At 42.6% G+C, this 23,631-nt stretch overlaps 1 pseudogene; it reads right to left on the bottom strand.

The window, feature by feature from the left end:
* Window positions 1-90: 90 nt before the first annotated feature.
* On the bottom strand, window positions 91-18,186 carry LOC130201404 (cytochrome P450 2J2-like; annotated as a pseudogene).
* Between the last annotated feature and the right edge of the window lie 5,445 nt (window positions 18,187-23,631).

The raw sequence follows: 23,631 nt of genomic DNA, 5'->3' as shown, positions 1-23,631 counted from the left end.
TAAATAAAAAGTGATTTACAACAATATTAAACAATTGAGCCAGGCTATACTAATCTAGCCTTAAAACCGATTTATTTTAAAGCCAAATATCAGTTTTGTTTTTATTTGAGAGCTACTCTTAGCGGGAGGTGAGGCAGACTTCATATGGAAGTGGTGCCAGAGTGATGCCAAAGCAATAGTCCATCACAGGCTTCGCCCCAGCAGGCATGGAGATGATGAAGTGCTGCATTAAAGAGGTGAAGAAGAGGAAGAGCTCCATCCTGGCCAGATTCTCCCCGAGACACACCCGCTTACCTGAGACAGGAAAACCAAACTGAAACAAACTGGAGACTCTGTTTAGGGCCCAGGGATGAAACTACTATCAGGCAACAGTAGCAGTCATTCTCATAAGGCTTTTTATTTTATTTTTTACATTAGCTGTTCTGGTAACCGTGAAGAGTTGATACACACTTCCCGTTCCTCATTCTAACATGACTCAAAATTACTTTACGTGAGAAAAAAAAGATTACCATCTCTTCAAACCCCCCAACAACATTTATCAGCCTGGCTTGAACATGTCCGGTTCCTTCCATGAGAAATGAAACGGTCAGAGACCGACATGTACCACAAGAAGGAAGTGGTTATGATCCCTGGCCTCTGGCCTCTGCTTGATCGTGAGAGGGCTGACCCCCCCCCCCCACTATGTGAGGATCACCGTAGGGTCCCAATGCATGCTGGGACAAACTCCACTATATACAAGTGAAGACATCAAGAAGACAACATGTTGCTCCTCACCAGCAGAGAACGGGAGGAACGCAGCTCGCTTCACGAACTTGCCCTCCTGGTTCAGGAAGTGTCCGGGGTTAAAGGTGTCGGGCGTCTCCCACTCATTCTTGTCGAACAGTACCGAGTTCAGATTGGGGATTACTGTCACTCCCTGGCGATGGGAGTTGTAAAGACAACTCAGAAAGATGCAACACGGTTGTGTAGAATACATATACATTGCATGATGACAACTGACCTTAGGGATCGTGGAGCCTCCCAGATGGATTTCCCGGGTGGTAGCATGAGGCAGGCTGAGAGGACCGATGTTGGCCATCCTCTGGATCTCGTGTATGACTGCCTCCGTGTTGGGCAGGTCGGCGCGATCTTCCATGGACGGCTGTCTGGACGTTCCAATCACTTCGTCTATCTCCGCCTGGACCTTTGCTGCGAAACGGGGGTGACAGACGCAGAACTTCCACATTAATGAACAGAATGGTTTGTTTTACAGGAAGAGGTTTGTTGCACAGAATTAGTCATAAATGAGAAGTTCTCAAATTGTTGCGCACTAATTGTAACCTTGGGAATCAGAGCAGTCACATTGTGCACCTAATTGTCACTGATGCCAAGTGTGTTTAAATATCGCACATTCGCACATTATTGAATGATAACGAAGGGATTCACGGATCCGGTCGGGGCTCTTACCCTGGATCTCGGGGTGCTTTACCATGTAGAGGAAGGCCCAGCGCAGGGTGGTGGATATGGTCTCAGATCCAGCGAAGAACAGATCCAAGACACACACAACCAGGTTTTCCTCATCAAAGGATTCGTCAGCCTGCCCCTTACTCTGAGAATAAATACAAATACATGTATTGAAATGTATTAAAAAATAATAATAATGTACTGCATGTCACAGCTAACGCAGTCGGGGTTATAATCACCGATGACTAGGTCTACTGTGCTGGAATTTCCCCCCCAAAACAATGTGGACCTATTCATTAAAAAAATTTTTTTGAATTTATGCTGGAACTTGTCCTTTGAAAATATTGTAACAGCTTTGCTTTATTCGATTCAAAGGAGTTTATGTTGTTGGAGTGGCCTTGGCTTTTCTTTAACAGCTGATCGTTGTGATGTAGATACAAAACAAACAGATATGGCGTCTTGTGCTGATTACCATCTCACTCAGGTAGCAGTCCATATAGTCTCTATTGTCGGAGGGATCCCAGTTCTGTTTGTGCTTCTTGACCTCTACTCTTACGAAGTCCTTCACACTGTCCCAGATGTGATGGATTGTCTGATGAGGCCCTGGCAAGCGTCTCATCAGCAGAGGGAAGGCGTTGTAAAGCTGCAGAGTAGAGCAGATCGGAACAATAGAGATTGAAACCGTATTTCGGAGAAATATTCGATGTTACAATCAATCAGCGTTAAGATTTAAATGGCCGTACCTGTGCTCAGATGGAGGCTTCGAGTTCAATTAATTTGCGAAACCACGAGATCAGTTCCCTGAACTTCTCATCACCTTATTCAAAGCGATGCCCAAAAACCACGGAGCAGATGATGTTGGAGATCGCGTTGTTGAGGATGAGGTGTGAATCGAAGGCCTTACCTCCACAATTAAACAAAAGATTTCAGTAATGTGTGTATTTGTCATTGTGTATCATTGTGTATGTGTAGCTGTGAATGTACTTCTTACCTTTATGCAGGCATGAAAACGGGTCAGGGGTGAAAAAGGTGAGAAGGATAGGCGCGCTGGGGGGCTTCCACGAACATCGATGTCGGACGTTGTATAATAATCTGTAGGTCCTCCATTCTGACACCAAGTCAGTGATCGGGCGCTATAATACTATAATAATAGTAATATTGTGTATAATATGGTCATTCATGAACCAACTTCCTTTTTTTTTGGCGTGAACAAGTCTTCAAGTCTTGTGCTCTGCTGAGCCACGAGTCTGTTCCTTGAGTCTGTTCCTCGAGTCTGTTCTGCCTCTAGCTGGTTGTCACGATCTTCTCCATACCTGCCATAAATATCATGATACAATACCATAAAAACAGTATACCATAAATAAGACACTGGTATATTTATATATAATAGTAATAAATAAAATATCTGTAGGCCTATGGTTCACTTTTTACCAACTTTTTCAACACTTAACAAATGGCAGTAAAATTAGTATTAGCCTACAATATATTAATGAAACTACATGGAGCCATCATAGCATTGATTATACACTATGAGGCCGTTAGTCTCTGACCAGAGGATACAGTTCATCAGGATGAGCAGCTGTAGAGTTACAGAACTTTACAGACTGAACTTAAACATTTCACTTCTGGCATCTTTTTTTATTTTTATTTTTAAAGCCGAAAATTCCGCCACTTGTGTGCGCAGACAGCTTGACACGGAGCAGCGCGTGCGCTCTGATCCCGCGCTCTTTTAATGAAGTATCGATACTAAAAATATGCTAAATCACATCGCTCTTAACGTACGGGTACTTTGTTAGTATCGCTCCACCGTGCAGCGTGACAGCAGCAGATGTAGCGGACTAACATTCAAGCTAACCTAAACCACCAAACGCTGAAGACATCTTGACGCTGATTGGCCGAGACGCGACACGTCCCATCAAAGATGTTTTATTGCGAAGAGCACCACTCCACATTTTCTCCGTGTCCCACTCCAATCTCATAAACGCCGGCCGGCCAATTGACACCCCCCCCCCCTACCCCAAAACAAAAACACTTCGGTTCTACACGATTCACGTAAGTCACCTATTTTGGTTTCAAAACGGCGAATTTCGCCGAAAGGTGAGGGATTCTCATGCCTGAATATTAGAAGATGAGGATGAACCCCAACAAAAAGGTATTTGCCAACCATTAATAAAGCCATGACTCACAACCTGTAGTTAATGTATAATGCGTGCCTTATTAATAAGTTGTACAAAGATGTATATCTATTTATAAATCCACACATCATATTTTCCAGCACAGCTGAAATAAGACAAACATTATATAACTTTAGGTCTGTGACATACATACAGTATAATAAAGTATAAAAATATATGGTGGCAATAATTCAGATATATTTTAGATATCTACGGTTTTAGATTTGACGTTCTCAAATCTTAATGTATTTCAATTTGAACCCTGTTACTCAGCATTTATATCATAAACACTTAATAACTGTTTATTAAACACATTATTTATAATGTAGTTGTAACAAATTATAAGTAAACTGTTTATTTAATACAACTTAAACTCCCTGCAGTATAAAGCATCCATAATTGGAAAATAATTAGGGCTGTGAAACGATTAAAATTTTTAATCGGGTTAATCACAGGTTTTTGTGGATTAATCATGATTAATCACATATTACCGATATTCTCGGTATATTTTGTGAGAACATAGAGATTTATGACAAAAGACGGATATATACATTTATACATTCTTCTATACAATGGTGCTGCAACTCAGCAGTTATTTAGCAGTTTTCTTCCATATGGAACATTAATACATCTTCATCCTAAACAGAATGTTTAACCCTCCTGTTACCTTTCGGGTCAATTTGACCCCATTCAATGTTTAATGTCGGTGTTCTTTGGGGTCAATTTGACCCCAGGCTGTTTTTCACTGTGTCAAACATATAAGAAATATCAACTTTTTTATTTATTTAAAGGGCTATTTAGGTAGTCAACAAACAAACATAAAGTACCTCACACTTAAACTTGGGAAGCAATATTAATTCTAATAATTTTCTGGAGGTTTTAATTGCTGGGGTAAAATATGGTAGTAAATGTAAAGGTAACAGGAGGGTTAAACAGAACATGTTTCTCTTGTTTGTCAACCATTAACTCCACCATGATACAATCTAAAGGCCTCTAGTCTTCCTCTAGCAGCTGCTGAGGCAAACTGACTGTGTGGGTTTTCTTCATGAACTGGGCCGTGATGAAAGGGACGGCGGGGACACCGCTGCAAAGCTGAAACCTCACCGGCCTGGACAGGTGGACAGATTTACAAGTGACTTTTTTTTGCTCGGTCCTGATGCGCGCGCACGGAGCTCTGTGGCGCGCGACACGGAGATCGATAAGTGTTAACGCAACGCGAAGAGACAGAAGTGACATGCTGCTGTGGAGATACGATCAACAACAGACGTTTAGTTTAATAAAAGAACAAAGATTTGCTCTAGAGAACATGTCAGGGGGCGGGCCAATCTTTTTAATGTCATGCGATCTACCGACACTACGCCGCGATCGACTGGCAGGTCGCGATCGACGTGTTGAGACCCCTGATCTTCAGGAAGTAAAAGTCGTAACAAGGTTTCCGTAGGTGAACCTGCGGAAGGATCATTACCGATGAACAGACCGTCTGCATGAGAGCGGACAGAGTTCAGATTGAAGTGGTGTATTGGAAGCTCATTTTGCAAGTGACTTTTTTTTCGTCCCGACGACCAACAACAGACGGATTGGAAGCTCATTCTGCGCATGCGTTAAAAAAAAAAACTAGTTAAACCTGTAATTGAATTAACTGAGTTAACGCGTTATTTTTCACAGCACTAAAAATAATCAATACATAGTTATCATATATGCCTTCAAAATACATTTATAAACCATATTAAACCTGCCTGTAAATGTACATAAACAGTTATTAAATGCTTTATAATGGTCATGATTTATTCACATATGATTACAACTTTTATGTTTTTTGTTTTTAAGCATTTCTACATGTTTCATAGGATGGGCGATAGTCATATATGTGTAACTGTTTACAACTTCCAAAACATGAAGTGTTATTAAACCATTAAGTAAGTTACAATAAACTCCTAAATGCTAAACTGTTATTAATTTTGAGCACCAGAATACAGATGGCTGGCTGTTTTTTTTAAAATTTTTTAAAATTGGTCAGATAATGTTTTCCTTTCATTGGTGGCATGAAAAGCACCTTGTGTGTAATAACAACGCCATGTTTCAGACAGTAGGTTCTGTATGTTATTGGGCCGACCTCTGACCTCCGCCCGCCCTTCCCTCCCTCCCATTGTCTGTTCTGTGGAATAAATACAATTGGACGGTAACTCAACGCGTGTACGTGTGATTTTACTTCTTTTCACTCAAATATATCAAGGAATGCTGGATTGAGACCTCCAGTGGCATCACATTTGAGATATATTTACATTTTTATTGACTAATAGGTAAGTTTATACGGATGTATAAAACAGATTCCCCACGAAGAATCATACGGCATGACAAAGCATTAAAAATAGAGATGCTCCGATCAGGTTTTTTGGTGCCGATCACTGAAATCAGTATCTGCCGATCCAATAATACCGATCACCGATCACTGTCGAATCGACAGTGTCGATTGAAGCATTCTATTTATGTGTAGCATTATTTATGAAATGAATTCTTCTCAACAACATTGGTTATGTATTTTAAGTATTTAGAATTAAAATACATTAAATACACATTTAAATTTAGTACATTAAAATTGTTTGATTGCCAGTGTCGGGGATCTCAGATTTGTATGGAACACATCTGCATCAGTCATTTCCTGGAACTCTTGTGGAAATCTATATACAGGACTTCAAATAATCAGAAATGTGCTTTTTTTAACATACAAAAGTCTGACCTTTATTTTTTATAAACTCTTCCTTGGTACAGTAAAAATTTAATTTTAGCATAATTTAAATCTCAGAAACGATCTATAAAGATACTAAATCAGTTAATTGTTTACTTTTATTTCTTAGTGTATGATTTGTCGACATCTTATTTTGAAAAACGGATGTTTTTTCACGTGTTTCTTTCCGCTAACTTTGGGAAACCGGATGTTGTGTCACGTGAATCCTTCCGTTAACTTTATCAAAACCCTCGCGCGCTCCCGATCAAATGCATGTCCTGTGAACATCAGTCTATCGGGGCACAGAAATTATTTGTCGGCTGAGTTGACCACGGAGATCCGAGTGTCGGCTGAGCTGACCACGGAGATCCGAGTGTCGGCTGAGCTGACCGCATTTCGGCGGGAAAGGGACGCCGCTCGGTCAGTGATATGATCCCCTCTGCTCTCTGTCGGCCCTCTCCGGGCTCATTTTCTCCGTTGCTATGCGCCGCCATTGAAACGTCTCTGATAGTTCTCGCAGATTCTATGTCATCTGATCGGCCAAGTTTGATCGGCCGTTTTGAGAACGCCGATCGAAACCGATATGGGGAATATCGGCCGATATGGATCGGCGCCGATCAGATCGGAGCATCCCTAATATATATATATATTATAATTGTTCATCACGGCAACAGTTTCATTGCAAGTCAAACGGACAAACTTCCTCTTCACTCCTTTGAAACTTTCACTTTCATTTATGTGGTTTCGCCATATTTGGTCAAACTTAAGAAAAATTTAATATATATATTTTTAATAAAATAAATAATGCAATTACATACCAGTTGGTGGCGCTAAAGCACCAAACAGTTGTTTGCCAACCGCCATTAAAGAAGAAGGAAAAAATTTGCATAGAATCTGTTGTCATGGAGATAGAACCCATCAGCATTGCCTTTCATGCTCAACATAATATAGTGACATCATCATGATGACATCATTCTGCCTGTGCTGCCTTTGATCTGTGACATCACTGAAGTGTATAAGTAGGAGAGAACCGTTTCAGTTTCTTTGAGAGTTAGAGGAGAAGCACAGCGCACCCAGAGAGAAGTAAGCCGCACACAGAGAGAAGCAAACCACAAAGAGAGAAGCAAACCGCACAATACGATCAGATTGATAGCTATGGAGGACATGCATCAACAAACAACGATCACCGGAGAAATGCAGCTGCCGGAGGCTTTCGCGCAGAACTGCATAATCCGTGATGATAAGGTTAACATCAGCGAGGACGCTCAGAAGATCCAGGCCTGGAGATCTGAGCCACTCGAGAAAGACCTTTGCGGGGCAAAGGCCTCGGTCAGGGCTCTGACCGAGTTGATGGATAAGAACAAGACCACGTTGGATCAAACCCTGAAGATCGGGCAGGAGGAAAAGGTTGGAAACATCGACGGTTGTTACCAAAGAAGAGTTGGCTGAGGTGATCCAGGCCTGGAGAACAAAGCCACTCAGGAAAGACCTTTGCAGGGCAAAGGCCTCGGTCAGGGCTCTGACCGAGATGGATAACAACGGGATCAAGATGGATAACACCCTGAATATCGAGGAAAAGGACAAGTTTGAAAACATCAGGATCAACTTGATAAATACGGCAGGTTCGGTTTATCAAGAAGACCACCTGATTGGAGAAATGCAGCTGCCGGAGGGCTTCGCGCAGAACTGCATAATCCATGATCAGAAAGTTAACATCAGCGAGGACGCTCAGAAGATCCAGGCCTGGAGATCTGAGACACTCGAGAAAGACCTTTGCGGGGCAAAGGCCTCGGTCACCGTTCTGACCGAGTTGATGGAGAACAACAAGATCACGTTTGATAAAATTCTGAACCTCGAGCGGTTAGAAATAAAACGGCTAACTGTTGAAAATGAAAAATTGAGAAAAACACCAGCCCTGAAGAACACCAGCGACCAGGAGACTCTCAACATTTATCATCAGAAAACAGAAAAGCTGAAGAAAGACCTTTGGAAGTGGAAGCAGAGAGTTACGGCTGTGAATGATGAAAAGACTTCCCTTCAAAGTGAGCTCCACACAGCCCAGGTTAACATCAAAGACCTGCTGGAGACCAACGCTTCTCTCAAGGAGACAGTGAACCCGATGCCTCTCGATCTAAAGGCACCGGACAACACCCAGGTGGTGTTGGAGGAGGAGAACACTGCCCTCAAAACACAGCTGAAAGAAGCCAAGGTCAAACACCGTAAATATGCAAGGACCATCGCATATATGACCGAGGATTCTTCTGTTCAGCTCCAGAGGTACAGGCTGCGGCCCAGGACCTGGAGAAGGAGAGGAACAACCTCCGCCAAGATCTCCACGGCCCAGGTTAACATCAAAGAACACCTGGAGACCATTGCTTCTCTCAAGGAGACAGTGAACCGGATGCCTCTCGGTCTAAAGGCAACGGACAACACCCAGGTGGTGTTGGAGGAGAAGAACACCTTCCTCAAAACTGAGCTCCACACAGCCAAGGATAACATCCAAGATCAGCTGGAGACCATTGCTTCTTTCAATTCGGCTTTGACCCGGGTGCCTCTCGGTCGAAAGGCACCGGCCAACACCCAGGTGGTGTTGGAGGAGGAGAACACCTTCCTCAAAACTGAGTTGAAAGAAGCCAAGCTCCAGCACAGAAGATATGCCAAGATCATCGCTGATATGACTCAGCAGTCTACTGATTGGATCCTGGAGGTACAGGATGCGACAAAGGACCTGGAGAATGAGAGGATCACCCTCCGAAGAGATCTCCACGCAGCCCAGGTTAACATCAAAGACCTGCTGGCGACCAACGCTTCTCTCGATGTGGCAGTTAACCGGGTGCCTCTCGATCAAAAGGCACCGGACAACACCCAGGTGGTGTTGGAGGAGAAGAACACCTTCCTCAAAACTGAGCTCCACACAGCCCAGCTCAAGATCAAAGACCTGCTGGCGACCAACGCTTCTCTCAATGTGGCAGTTAACTGGATGGCTCTCGATGTAAAGGCACCGGACAACACCCAGGTGGTGTTGGAGCAGAAGACTTCCCTCCAAAGTGAGCTCCACACGGCCCAGCTCAAGATCAAAGACCAGCAGGATGAAGCCAACGCACTGGCTGAATCCCTTTGCAGGTGGAAGCAGAGAGTTACTGCTGTGACTCAAGAAAAGACTTCCCTCCAAACTGCGCTCCACACGGCCCAACACAAGATCAAAGACCAGCTGGCGTTGGAGAAGCAGAAGACTTCCCTCCAAAGTGAGCTCCACACGGCCCAGCTCAAGATCAAAGAGCAGCAGGATGAAGCCAACTCACTGGCTGAATCCCTTTGCAGTTGGAAGCAGATAGTTACTGCTGTGACTCAAGAAAAGACTTCCCTGGAAAGAGAGCTCCACACAGCCCAACACCAGATCAAAGCCCAGCTGGCGTTGGAGGAGCAGAACACTTCCCTCCAAAGGGAGCTCCACACAGCCCAACACCAGATCAAAGCCCAGCTGGCATTGGAGGAGCAGAACACTTCCCTCCAAAGTGAGCTCCACACAGCCCAACACCAGATCAAAGCCCAGCTGGCGTTGGAGGAGCAGAACACTTCCCTCCAAAGGGAGCTCCACACAGCCCAACACCAGCTCAAAGCCCAGCTGGCGTTGGAGGAGCAGAACACTTCCCTCCAAAGTGAGCTCCACACGGCCCAACACCAGATCAAAGCCCAGCTGGCGTTGGAGGAGCAGAACACTTCCCTCCAAAGTGAGCTCCACACGGCCCAGCTCAAGATCAAAGAGCAGCTGGAGTCCATAGCTGCTCTGAATGAGAAGGTACAACAACATCCGCTCAATCAAGAGGCAGCCAAGGACCAGGAGACTCTCAAAATCTACCAGCAGAAAACAGAGAAGCTCAAGAAAGACCTGTGGAAGTGGAAGCAGAGAGTTGCTTCCCTTCAAGGTGAGCTCCACACTGCCCAGGTTACCATCAAAGACCTGATGGAGACCAACGCTTCTCTCAATGTGGCAGTGAACCGAGTGCCTCTCGATCAAAAGGCACCGGACAACACCCAGCTGGTTTTGGAGCAGGAGAACATCGCCCTCAAAACAGAGCTGAAAGAAGCCAAGGTCAAATATGCAAGGACCATCGCATATATGACCGAGGATTCTTCTGTTCAGCTCCGTGAGGTACAGGCTGCGGCCCAGGACCTGGAGAAGGAGAGGAACAACCTCCGCCAAGATCTCCACGGGGCCCAGGTCAACAACAAAGAGCTGCTGGAGACCATAGCAGCTCTTAGTGAGATGGTGAAACAACATCCGCTCAACTTAGAGGCCGCAGAAAGCACCAATCTGGTGTTGGAGGAGGAGAAGGACTCCCTCCAAGAAGAGCTGAAAAGAGCCGAGGTCCAAAACCAGATCTATGAAAGGACCATCTCTGATATGACTGAAGAACACCATGTGTTGATCCTTGAGACACAGGTAGCAACCCAGGACCTGGAGAGCGGCAGGAACTCCCTCCAAAAAGATCTCCAGACAGCCGAGGCCAACAACAACGACCAGCTGGAGGCCATAGCAGCTCTGACTCAGACGATGAATCAGAAGCTACTGGAGCTAGAGGGAGCACGCCTGGACCTGGACCAGAAGACCGCTACCATCGAGGAACAGAACATCATGTTTGAAGATATCAGACGAGAGAAGGAGGCTGAGGAAAACAACAAGCTCCCGTTGGAGCAGGAGGATACCTCCCTTCTTCAGGCCACAGAGATCCTCCAGCAGCCCGAGATCTCCAACCGCCCGCGGGGGAAAAAATGGTACCAAAAGATGAACCCATTCCACAAACATCAACGAAAGACAAAAGGCTAGAGACAACAGGAGCCACAAGAGACACAAGAGACAACAAGAGACACAAGAGACAATAAGAGACAGTAAGAGACACAAGAGACACAGGCCACAATAATGGACAAAAGAGAGAAGACACAAGCGACAATAGAACTATGTTGCTGCATGTCTTGGCTAGGTTGCCCTTAAAAACAAAGGGGCTCACCTGGTTAATAAGGCGTCTGAAGGCGTCTCCGGCAGACGAATGCTGGCCTATCAACGTCTTCTCTCCTTCTCTGGCTCTATCTCTGCAGCCAGAAGATCATTTAACAGAACCAAAATTCAATCTTTCTCACCACAAACAACTCTTTATCCTTTCCAGCCTCCTAGACCACCACTGCAGGGTGGGGAAGGAGGAGGACAGCGCAGACGATGGAGAATCAGCTGCAGGTGAAGAAGCAGAGTTGGGAAAGCCGATCAGCGTTATGAAAAAGTGGCGCTGGAAACGGTGGTCCAAATCGGATCTTTAAAAGTTTTATATGATTTAGGATCTCTTGAAACCAACTGTTATGTGTCGGCGGGAGAACGTGTTTCCACTTCAAAAGTACGAGGTGTCTAGCTAACGGTGTCGTGAAGGCCAGGAGGCGTCGCCCTGCCGATGGCAGGTTGTGTGGGTGTGTAAGCGAGTCACGTGAAACCGCGAAAAGCCATAAAAGCTCAAGCGGGTAAACTCAGGCAAGTAAACGCAGCATACGGCGCTGAGAGGATTCAGAGTTAATGTGAGATGGGATCGTTGAGAATTTAGTACCGATGTCAAAGAAAAGACTTTACGGTGTTTAAAGTCATACGCGGGTAAAGCCATGGAGATAAGCCGCTAAAACTCTCAGGAGTAAACGCAGCTTAAGGCGCTGAGAGGATTCAAACTTTTATTTCTTTTTGTTTTGTTTTTTTTAATTTTTTTAATTTACTTTATGATTTTGTATTGATTTTTGCAAACACAGGAATGAAGAATAATACCACTTCCAAGAAGTTGGGGTATACAGAACGGTGTATACAGAACATTCAGGCGTTTGGAAAAATACAGATACAAAGTCATGAAGGAGGGATGGGTGGGGGGGGGGGCTTTAATCAGTGTTGTCACGGATGCCAATATATAGGAGACAACTATTTCAGTTTCTTCGAGCATTATTGAGTATTTCGGCACAACACACATAGAGAACCAAAGCGCACAGAGAACCAAAGCGCACAGAGAACCAAAGTGCACTCAGACAAGATCAACTTGTTAGCTACAGAAGACATGTATCAACAAACAACAGTCATTGGAGAAATGCAGCCTTTCGCGTAGAAACCCTGCATCATCCATCAAGAGAACGTTACCACCAGTGAAGACGCTCAGAAGACCCACGCACGGAGAACTGAGCCACTGGAGAAAGCCCTTTGCGGGGCTAAAGGTCTCGGTCAGAGCTACGACCGAGACGATGGATGAGATCAAGATTTATAAAACCCTGAAGATCGAGGGAGAAACATCAAGATCGAATTGATAAATACGGAGGCTTCCGTTGATCAAGAAAAGTCATACTGGAGGTATGCAGCTGCCCAAATCATTTGAGCAGAACCCCTGCATAATCAACCAGAAGGTTGTTACCATCAAAGAGTGGGCTGAATTGATCCATGCGTGGACGTGGACAACTCAGCCACTCAACAAGTCCTTTGCGGGGCAACAGGCTCGGTCAGGGATCTGACCGAGATTATGGATAACAACAAGATCAAATTTGATGAAACCCTGAAGATCGATCCGCAGGAAAAGGTGGAAAACACCAAGATTCGTTTTATAAATACGGAGCATTCCGTTGATCAAGAAAAACATTTAATCCGAGAAATGCAGCTTTTCGCGTAGAAACCCTGCATCATCCATCATAGGAACGTTACAACCAGTGAAGACGCTCAGAAGACCCACGCATGGAGAACTGAGCCGCTGGAGAAAGCCCTTTGCGGGGCTAAAGGTCTCGGTCAGAGCTACGACCGAGATGGTGGCTAACAACAAGATCAAGTTTGAGAACACTTTGAATCTCGAGCGATTGGAAAATAATCGTCTGTGACTAAAGAAAAGACTTCCCTCCAAACGGAGCTCCACACGGACAGGTCAACAACAAAGACCAGCTGGAGACATAACAGCTCTGAACGAGACGGTGAAACAAAGGCCGCTCGACCTCAAGGCCGCTCGACCTCAAGGCCGAGGATTCTGAGAGGATTCAAACTTGTATTTCTTTTTGTTTTTTTTAATTTGTTTTTTTAAATTTACTTTATGATTTTGTATTGATTTTTGCAAACACAGGAATGAAGAATAATACCACTTCCAAGAAGTTGGGGTATACAGAACGGTGTATACAGAACATTCAGGTGTTTGTAAAAATACAGATACAAAGTCATGAAGGAGGGATGGGTGTGGGGGGGGGGGGCTTTAATCAGTGTTGTCACGGATGCCAATATATAGGAGACAACTATTTCAGTTTCTTCGAGCATTATTGAGTATTTCGGCACAACACACAGAGAACCAAAGTGCACAGAGAACCAAAGCGCACAGAGAAACAAAGTGCACTCAGACAAGATCAACTTGTTAGCTCCAGAAGACATGTATCAACAAACAACAGTCATTGGAGAAATGCAGCCTTTCGCGTAGAAACCCTGCATCATCCATCAAGAGAACGTTACCACCAGTGAAGACGCTCAGAAGACCCACGCACGGAGAACTGAGCCACTGGAGAAAGCCCTTTGCGGGGCTAAAGGTCTCGGTCAGAGCTACGACCGAGACGATGGATGAGATCAAGATTTATAAAACCCTGAAGATCGAGGGAGAAACATCAAGATCGAATTGATAAATACGGAGGCTTCCGTTGATCAAGAAAAGTCATACTGGAGGTATGCAGCTGCCCAAATCATTTGAGCAGAACCCCTGCATAATCAACCAGAAGGTTGTTACCATCAAAGAGTGGGCTGAATTGATCCATGCGTGGACGTGGACAACTCAGCCACTCAACAAGCCCTTTGCGGGGCAACAGGCTCGGTCAGGGATCTGACCGAGATTATGGATAACAACAAGATCAAGTTTGATGAAACCCTGAAGATCGATCCGCAGGAAAAGGTGGAAAACACCAAGATTCGTTTTATAAATACGGAGCATTCCGTTGATCAAGAAAAACATTTAATCCGAGAAATGCAGCTTTTCGCGTAGAAACCCTGCATCATCCATCATAGGAACGTTACAACCAGTGAAGACGCTCAGAAGACCCACGCATGGAGAACTGAGCCGCTGGAGAAAGCCCTTTGCGGGGCTAAAGGTCTCGGTCAGAGCTACGACCGAGATGGTGGCTAACAACAAGATCAAGTTTGAGAACACTTTGAATCTCGAGCGATTGGAAAATAATCGTCTGTGACTAAAGAAAAGACTTCCCTCCAAACGGAGCTCCACACGGACAGGTCAACAACAAAGACCAGCTGGAGACATAACAGCTCTGAACGAGACGGTGAAACAAAGGCCGCTCGACCTCAAGGCCGCTCGACCTCAAGGCCGAGGATTCTGAGAGGATTCAAACTTTTATTTCTTTTTTTGTTGTTTTGTTTTGTTTTATTTTGTTTTATTTACTTTATGATTTTGTATTGATTTTGCAAACACAGGAATGAAGAATAATACCACTTCCAAGAAGTTAGGGTATTCAGAACGGTGTATACAGAACATTCAGTCGTTTGGAAAAATACAGATACAAAGTCATGAAGGAGGGATGGGGGGGGGGCCTCCAAAAGAAAAATGGCACTGGTAATGGTACTCCTGGTTTACTGGGATGGGGTTCGATACCCTGAAGTGTCGGTAATCGGCTCACTGTTGAGAATGAGAAACTGAGATCTGCCTTGAAGAACACCAACGACCAGGAGACTCAACTTTTATCAACAGAAAACCGAGAAGATCTATTTATTTAATTAATTCATTTAATTGATTATATTTATATCTCCTCCGTGAATCGCCACCTTAACGTGGTGGAGGAGTTTGAGAGGCTCAGTGATCCCGGGAGCTATGTTGTCCGGGGGTCTCCCAAGGCAAACAGGTCTCGGGTGAGAGTCCAGACTAAGAGCGGTTCAAAAACCCTGATGAATAGCAGCACACGAGCTTCAGCTACCTCGCCCGGACAAGGGAAACCGGGGCACCCTCCCGGAGCCAGACCCAGGAGGGGAGCTCGTCGGCGAGCATCTGGTGGCCGGGCTTTCGCCTATTCATTTAATTTAATTCATTTATTTAATTTATTATATTTATTTTACTTATTTAATTAATTTATTATATTCATTTATTTACTTTACTTTTTTAAAATTATTTTATTTATTTATTCATTTCATTTAATATATTTATTTATTTTACTTATTTATTTTAGTTTTATCCTAGTTAACTAGAAATTAAAATAACCCACAAGCCTCCAAAAGAACAAAGGCACTGGTAATGGTACTCCTGGTTTACTGGGATGGGGTTCGATTCCCTGCAGTGTCCGGCTACTTTTTTGGCATAAACGTGGTTTAATATTTTCATTGTCACTTTCTGAAAATAGTGTTTCACGCTTTCTACATTCACTAATAAGTGATATCCTCCAAAGTTTGACTGAATGAAACAATCACACGTTATCGAGCATCACGAGACTCTTTATACAGGACTGTCTCAGAAAATTAGAATATTGTGATAAAGTTCTTTATTTTCTGTAATGCAATTAAAAAATATTAAATATTAAAAGAATAAAAGGCTTGCAATATTTCAGTTGATTTGTAATGAATCCAGAATGCATGACATTTTTGTTTTTTTAATTGCATTACAGAAAATAAAGAACTTTATCACAATATTCTAATTTTCTGAGACAGTCCTGTATATATATATATATATATAGATCTATCTAATATATATACACACACACATATATATATACACATATATATATACATGTATATATATAAATGTATACACACATATATATAAATATATACACACATATATATACATATATACATATATACACACATACACATATACATATATATACACACATATATATACAGGACTGTCTCAGAAAATTAGAATATTGTGATAAAGTTCTTTATTTTCTGTAATGCAATTAAAAAAACAAAAATGTCATGCATTCTGGATTCATTACAAATCAACTGAAATATTGCAAGCCTTTTATTCTTTTAATATTGCTGATTATGGCTTACAGCTTAAGAAAACTCTAAAATCCTATCTCATAAAATTTTAATATTTCCTCAGACCAAGTAAAAAAAGATTTATAACAGCTGAGTGTTTGTCAAGGCTCAGGAAACCCTTGCAGGTGTTTCGAGTTAATTAGACAATTCAAGTGATTTGTTTAATACCCTACTAGTATACTTTTTCATGATATTCTAATATTTAGAGATAGGATATTTGAGTTTTCTTAAGCTGTAAGCCATAATCAGCAATAAATCAGAATAAAAGGCTTGCAATATTTCAGTTGATTTGTAATGAATCCAGAATGCATGACATTTTTGTTTTTTTAATTGCATTACAGAAAATAAAGAACTTCATCACAATATTCTAATTTTCTGAGACAGTCCTGTATATACATATATATATACACACATATATATACACACTCATATATATATACATACATATAAATATATACATATATATTTATATATATGTGTGTGTATATATATACACACACATATATATACACATATATATATATATATGTGTATATCTATATATATACATACAAGTATATATATACATATACGTATATATATACACACACACATATATATACATACATATGGCTCTTAAACTCTTTTGCACAATATGAAAATTCCTCCAAGATGTTGGGTTCAAGTGACTTCTTGCCAAACCCAAAATGTTTGAGGGTTGAAATTGCAAAACGCCTCTTCTGCTTCCATAGATTTCCATTACTGAAAAGTACACCTGATCGTGGACAAAATGTTATTTAAAATTGAGGAAATATATAAGGGATATTCTTTTCCAGAAATATTAAATAGTAATAATAATAGTAACAATAATAAAAAGTGAATTATTTGTCCCCTCTGGTAAATGTATTTTTTCACAGCGCCCCGAGCAACTCGTACTCAGGACTTGAACCGGCTCATCTCTGGTTCCGAAGCCCAACTAAGCTACATTTGTATTGGATGAATTTAGCCTACTTGTTTTTATCGTGCATATATCTCATACCTTAAACATGTTACCTTTTGTCCACCTGATAGTGGAAAAAGGATACTATATAGAAATCTGGAAAATGAATGAATGTTATTTTTTTACACATTAAGTGTTGGTCTTTTTATTTGTGATTGCAAAAACAAAAAAGTGTGAACTTTTATGTGAAAGAGAAATGTTCTAATCGATTCTACAACAATCACATTGGTGGAGATGTTGATCCCAAATATCATGAAGATTTGACAACATTTAAATTCTTAGCAGGAACAATAAACCTCTATTTGTGTATTACTGTCATGTGTGTGTGAGGTCTGCTCACCCAGTCCCTGGGATATCTCCTGCAGCAGTGGGAGGTCTGGTCGGTCTGCCAGGCTGTCTCCCTGATCCACCAGAGCTTCCCTCAGAACCTCAAACCGGATCAACACCACGAACCACAGCTGGCCCATTCGAAGGCTGTACACATCTCCGTATCTCTCTGCTAACTGTGAGTGGAATTGTGAGAGGAGGGAGAGCATGATGCTTAACATGACAGATAACACAAACAGTCCCTGTTCGATCTTTTATATTTTCTTTACATCTGTTACCTGTGTCATACTCTCATGGGTCCTGGTGTAATCCAGAGTGAATAAGTTGCCCACGATAGGAAAGGCCCGGGGCCCCGGGGGGAAGCTTCCCGGCCGACGGTTCTTGATATAATCTGCAGTGAGGATGAAAACTACAGTGAAGAACAGCAGACTTTTGACATCCCAGTTAATTAAGGATCCAAATACAGAACAGATTGAATCCATTCTGCACTCGAGGACTCAAGCCTGTCTCAATAAAGCCTGTCCTTGCTTGTCATATAAAAGACTGCCGTGTTGCCCAGAGCCAGTAAGCTCACCTATTGCTCTCCAGAGGGAGAGACTCAATATTGGCTCTTAGCAACAGAGCAGAGGACTCTGCCCTCCTCATGTTTTGTAAAGGGTTTCAAACACTGCTACTCAGTGACCCCAAAAATTAGGCAACACTGCACTGGTTATCAGGTAATAGTTGTGTTCAGAGGTGTCAATGTAAACGGGGGTCCTTACCCTTTGAAGGAGAGCTGATAAAAATAGATAAGCCCTGCAGCAGGAGGTGTATCTACCGGATCTTACAACCTATTATGTAAGTATTCTAAATTGCTTTCAAAATAAATACATATACTACTCATATACGGTCTACATGTATTCATTAAGGCATTATTTTGAAAAGCATTCAGAAAACAGTGCAGATGTAGTGCAGGTTGAGTAGCAGCAGCTGGACCATCAGGGCTTCAGGTGAGGTCTGTGTTGAGGTGTATTACCATGGCTGACAGTGTAGACATTGTCTACCTGTTTCAAGTGAATTATTATTACCGGTACGTTAAAACATTTATGTGCAGATAAGGCTACGTTTTCTTTTCTTTTTCGGGAACAGTCAGTTTGAGTGACAGTGACGTCATGACGTGAGTGAAGCAGTGTCCTGGACATGAGGGGTGAACCGTACCAGCCTGATCCAAAATTCATCCGAGTACAGCAACTTCAGCACAATAAGTTACGGTTTCAGGCAAAGTGGTACAGTCAGTAACTGTGGCTGCATTACAGCCCTACATTAAAAAAGGAACTTTGTTTTGAGTGTGTCAAAGTGTAACCCCATGTCTCCTGGTCAATGCATCTCATGGAGCTGGGCAGGCTTGTAGTAACGTCAGTTTATTCTGTATTTAAACACAAGGGACACAGAATAGTTTGTCATCTCCTGCGGGCAACTGCGCATGCTCGGTTCTATTCAGGAATCCCGAGTCGCTCTGGAAGAATTACCCATTTCAATACAGTAAAATAAAATGATATACTAAACAGTGATCTAGTGAAAAAGTGAACGTATAGTGGTTTTACATGTGAATAAAATAAATGAGAAGGAACAGAAACTGTCTCTCTTAACTAATTAATTATTCATATTTACAACAAAAATGAAGTAACAGAGTAATAATGAACAACTAACTCACTAATAACACACTGTAACATACCTTTATACACAAGGGACATAGAATAGTTCGTCATCTCCTGTGGGCAACTGCGCATGCTCGGTTCTAGAAAGACGGAGTCACGTTCGTGTTAGCTAGGTTAGCTGTACTGAACACATTCATTCCTGGCTAAGAAACACATATCACACTAATACGTAACTTAATGAAAACATGACGAATACAATCTAAGACAATTACTATGCAAACAAATAAAGGCAGCTCAACTTGTATTTACTTTCTGAATGAGTTAACACGATATTGCCCACAGGCCCGTTCATAGAGACGTTACCTATTGAGGAATCCCGAGTCGCTTTGGGGATCCCCCACGATCCCGTGCTGCTATTGTAAAAGGCAGATACACATTTATAATTTATTTTTAAAAAAGAAGAACAATATTGGACTTCAGACTTTTTTTTTTTAAAGGACATTAATCATTTTACCTCTCTAAAAGTTTCAAGAAGTTGAGAGGGTAAAAGTGTATCTGTCAAATAAATTAAGTAGTTTAGTCGGAAGACAATACACTTGTATTTATCATACATCTGCCAATCATCAAGAAGAAGTATGTGCAACAAATTAAATTATATTTTAACTCATGGTCCCTTTAAAAAAATACTGAGATAATAATATATGATCAAATATAATTAGCATCCAGTTTGGCTTTACAGCGCATACAGCTGTATACTGAACAGCAATAGATCACTGAGAAATAATAATATAATAATAATAATAATATTAATACTTCTCGTTTGAATCAAATATATAATATATGAAAAATATGGGGGAAATCATTAATATCTCTCTCTGTATTGCTCAATCGCACGCACGTGCACTAACGTCAATGCCATGGAAACCGGACCGAGGCTATAAAAAGGGCGCGGACGTTCTGATTCTTCCCTTTGCACTTTGGACTTTGACATGAGCTGAACCCCCGTGGACTCTCCTGTGAACCCAAACCTGTGAAGGATACTCTGAGGCTTTTGCACTTCTTGAGACTTTTTGCTGGATACAAAACTTGTTGGCGAACCGAACACACCAGATCCGGACTACGAGAGACCCTGAGACCCTGAAAGAGGCCCTCCGACGACCGAGAGCCGAGGACGAGCCCCTGCTGAACGGACTGGGCTTTGATTTGGACTATAACTGTGACGGTAAGACCCATTTTACATTTAATTTAGCATTTATATTATTAATGTGTCCCCTTAAATCCATAAAAGTGTTCTTAGTTTAGAAATCAGTGAAACTGTTTGAGTTTTAAGGTTTAAAATGTTGTCTGGCAATGAGGGGAAAACGATGTTTTGTGAAAAGTGAGCCTCAGTCGATGATTCGTCTTGTAAAAAGATATTTGAGTTGCAGACTGTCTTGAAAATTGCTGAAGATGTGCGGAGTGTGTTGACAATTAGTGTAGGGCATCGAAACCCCTATGATTGTGGATTTAAGGCATCAAAACGTCGAAGTTTAACTTTGCAATTACAGAAAAAAGATGGCGCCTCGAACGTTTTTATAGAATTTTCAAGTAAAATGTGCAAAGTGCATTTATTTTGTTCGATGTGAAGCGCTGGGGCCTCCGCGGTCACGTGACCTGCATGCACGTGACCCTGAGTTGCTCTGTTGTTCCCGTTGAAACGGGACTTACTGTCTACACATCTGCTCCTTTACTTTAGCATATTAAAGTGATTTCTTTGACATTTAACATTGAAATGCACTGTGCTCGTTGTTGCGGTGCTTTGCTTTCGGGGGACAAGAGAGGGATCTGTTAAGTAGCGTTAACTGATGGGAGCGCAGAGCGCGCTGCCTCCAGCACCTCGTGAACGGGAGAATAATGAGTTATAAACCAAAGAGGTTCCTGTGTCGCCATGTTTCACTGTGCGTCATGACGCGCGTGGTTTAATGTATATTAAATACGTTCACGCCGTTTATCGCGAACCATTTATTATAATAATTAATAATACACATTGTATTTATAAGGCGCCTTTCAAGGCACTCGAGGTTGCCGTACAACACATTAAAACAGTTACAGTTAAGACAACCGGAGATTGTTTTATTCATCTTTTTATTCACAAACACCGACGTCCTGAATAAATGTCTTTGCCGAGAGCTCAACTGTCGCTTAATTGACCACCAAAAGCTGTGAAAGGCCCCCAAACTTTATGAATTAATAATGATTAAATTAACTAATTCATTATGAACCCCACTTTGTTGTTTGGGGCATATGCAAATGCTGCTGACATTATCAATAACGATAATTATTATTATTATTAAGATTTCCAAAAATAATACATCTTTATTATATAGTCAACATGTCCATCTTTGTGAAACATATGTTTTTAATATTTACAAAATGTATTAAAGTTTAACATGAAGTGTCACATGGAAGCAGCATTACTTGATTCTCATTCCCTCATCTGTTTAAACAGAGCTGCACTATGTTGGATATAACTGTTGAATGTATAAAAGGCTCTTAAGCACTCTTATGTGGTCTGTCGTTGTTAGGATACGCTGTGGTTTTTTTATTTTCTATTATTTCTAATAATAATATATATTGCTAAATGTAACACAGAAATATTTATTTACTGTGACGAAAAATCCTGACGGTTTGAACCTTTCCCTCTTAGCTGCTCTGAACGACATCATGCCGCTGCCTGCGCTGGACGTCATCCGGATCGCCTCAGACGACGAAGGTAATCGAGGTGAGGCTGTTATTGCATTTGTGGGTCAGGCCATGCCTGAGGGTGGTTGGGGTCGCGGTGGTTGGGGTCGCGGTTGGTGGCGTCCCCAGGTCCCATTTGATGACGACGAGGGAGAGGAGGCCATCTCGGACAGCGAGGACTCCGGCTACGGCTCCATGTCCGAGAGGGAGGACGAAGAAGACGACCAGCCCTTCCTTCCTCCCATCCCCTTCCTTGGTGCGCCGCCCCCCTTCTTCCCCCGGCCAGAAGAGGACTCCGCCCCCTCCACCTCCGGCCTCGGCTCCTCCGTGAAGAGGACCAGGGAAGAGGACGGCGCGGGACCCTCCACCAAGAGGACCAGAGAAGAGGACTTCGGGGACGTTGCTACCTTCCGAAGATACTGGCGGACGGACGAGGACAGCGACGAGGATTGAGGCCGACTGCTTGCTGCAGGATCTTAAACCTTCATGTCTGGCAGGACTGATAAAGCCCCAGACAGCCTTCCCTCGCGTCTGGCGGGGTTGGGAATAGGTTTCATCCTGCAGCACAGGTTTTGGTGCGGTCAATCCTGAAGAAGCTCCGTCCCCGTTGTGCACTTTGGAGTCCCATGGTCAGGAGGACGCAGTGCGGTCATTCTGCCTTTAGAACAGCAGCTCACTTGATGACATCATCACATCAGCTGCTCTTGAGTTTACTCGGGCTCTTCCCTGTGAAGCATTTTTAACATCACGCCACCAAATTGTCCCAGCACAATTTTAAGGAGGCAGCATTCTGGGATATTTGTCTATCCCAAGTACGGACAAGTCATTTAGGATGCATCACTGTTAAAGTGGGCGGAGCAAGTTACATCCGGGCTCAGATGTGACTCCTCCCACTTTGGCAGCCTTCCCTCGCGTGTGCCGGGGTTGGCAATAGGTTTCATCCTGTAGGAGAGGTTTTGGTGCGGATCATCCTGAAGAAGCTCCGCCCCAGATGTGTACTTTGGAGTCCCAGCACGGGAGGATGCAGTACGGTCATCCTGCAATTAGAACAGCAGCTCACCTGACGACATCATCACCTCAGATCCATTTTTATGGAGGCTTCATCTTGACAACCCGACCAGATGTGATGCCTAAACAACTCACATCTCACCTCAAGAAAATACCATTTCAAAGTTTACATTTCCAGTTGTGTATTGCCTCCTCCGCCATTGTTCCCTGATGCTGGTGGGAAATGCATTCTGCATTCGGTAAAGTGGAGCAAGTCCCATCCGGGCATCTGGACCGTGGTTGGCTATATGGGGACTTTAGAATTGGAACAACTTGACAGACCTATGATGTTTGAATGAATAATGGGTCCACAAATTGACCTTTGACCTCTAACTATGAAGGCAACGACGCTCGAACTTGAGATCCACTACCAGTAACTTACCTGAAAACCATGTCACCAATACAATTAATACAATGTCACATTAGGTTTAATTAAAAACTTACCTTCAAAAAAACCTGCAAGTATTATAATAATTACAACTTAATAATAACACAGACCTCCAATAAAACTAGGAATCAAAATAAATAAAATTAACGCTTAAATTACTTTAGAATTAAAATTA

The sequence above is a fragment of the Pseudoliparis swirei genome, chromosome 11 (genome assembly GCF_029220125.1).
Source record: "Pseudoliparis swirei isolate HS2019 ecotype Mariana Trench chromosome 11, NWPU_hadal_v1, whole genome shotgun sequence".
NCBI lineage: Eukaryota > Metazoa > Chordata > Actinopteri > Perciformes > Liparidae > Pseudoliparis > Pseudoliparis swirei.
This window is presented reverse-complemented; position numbering and strand designations above follow the sequence as displayed.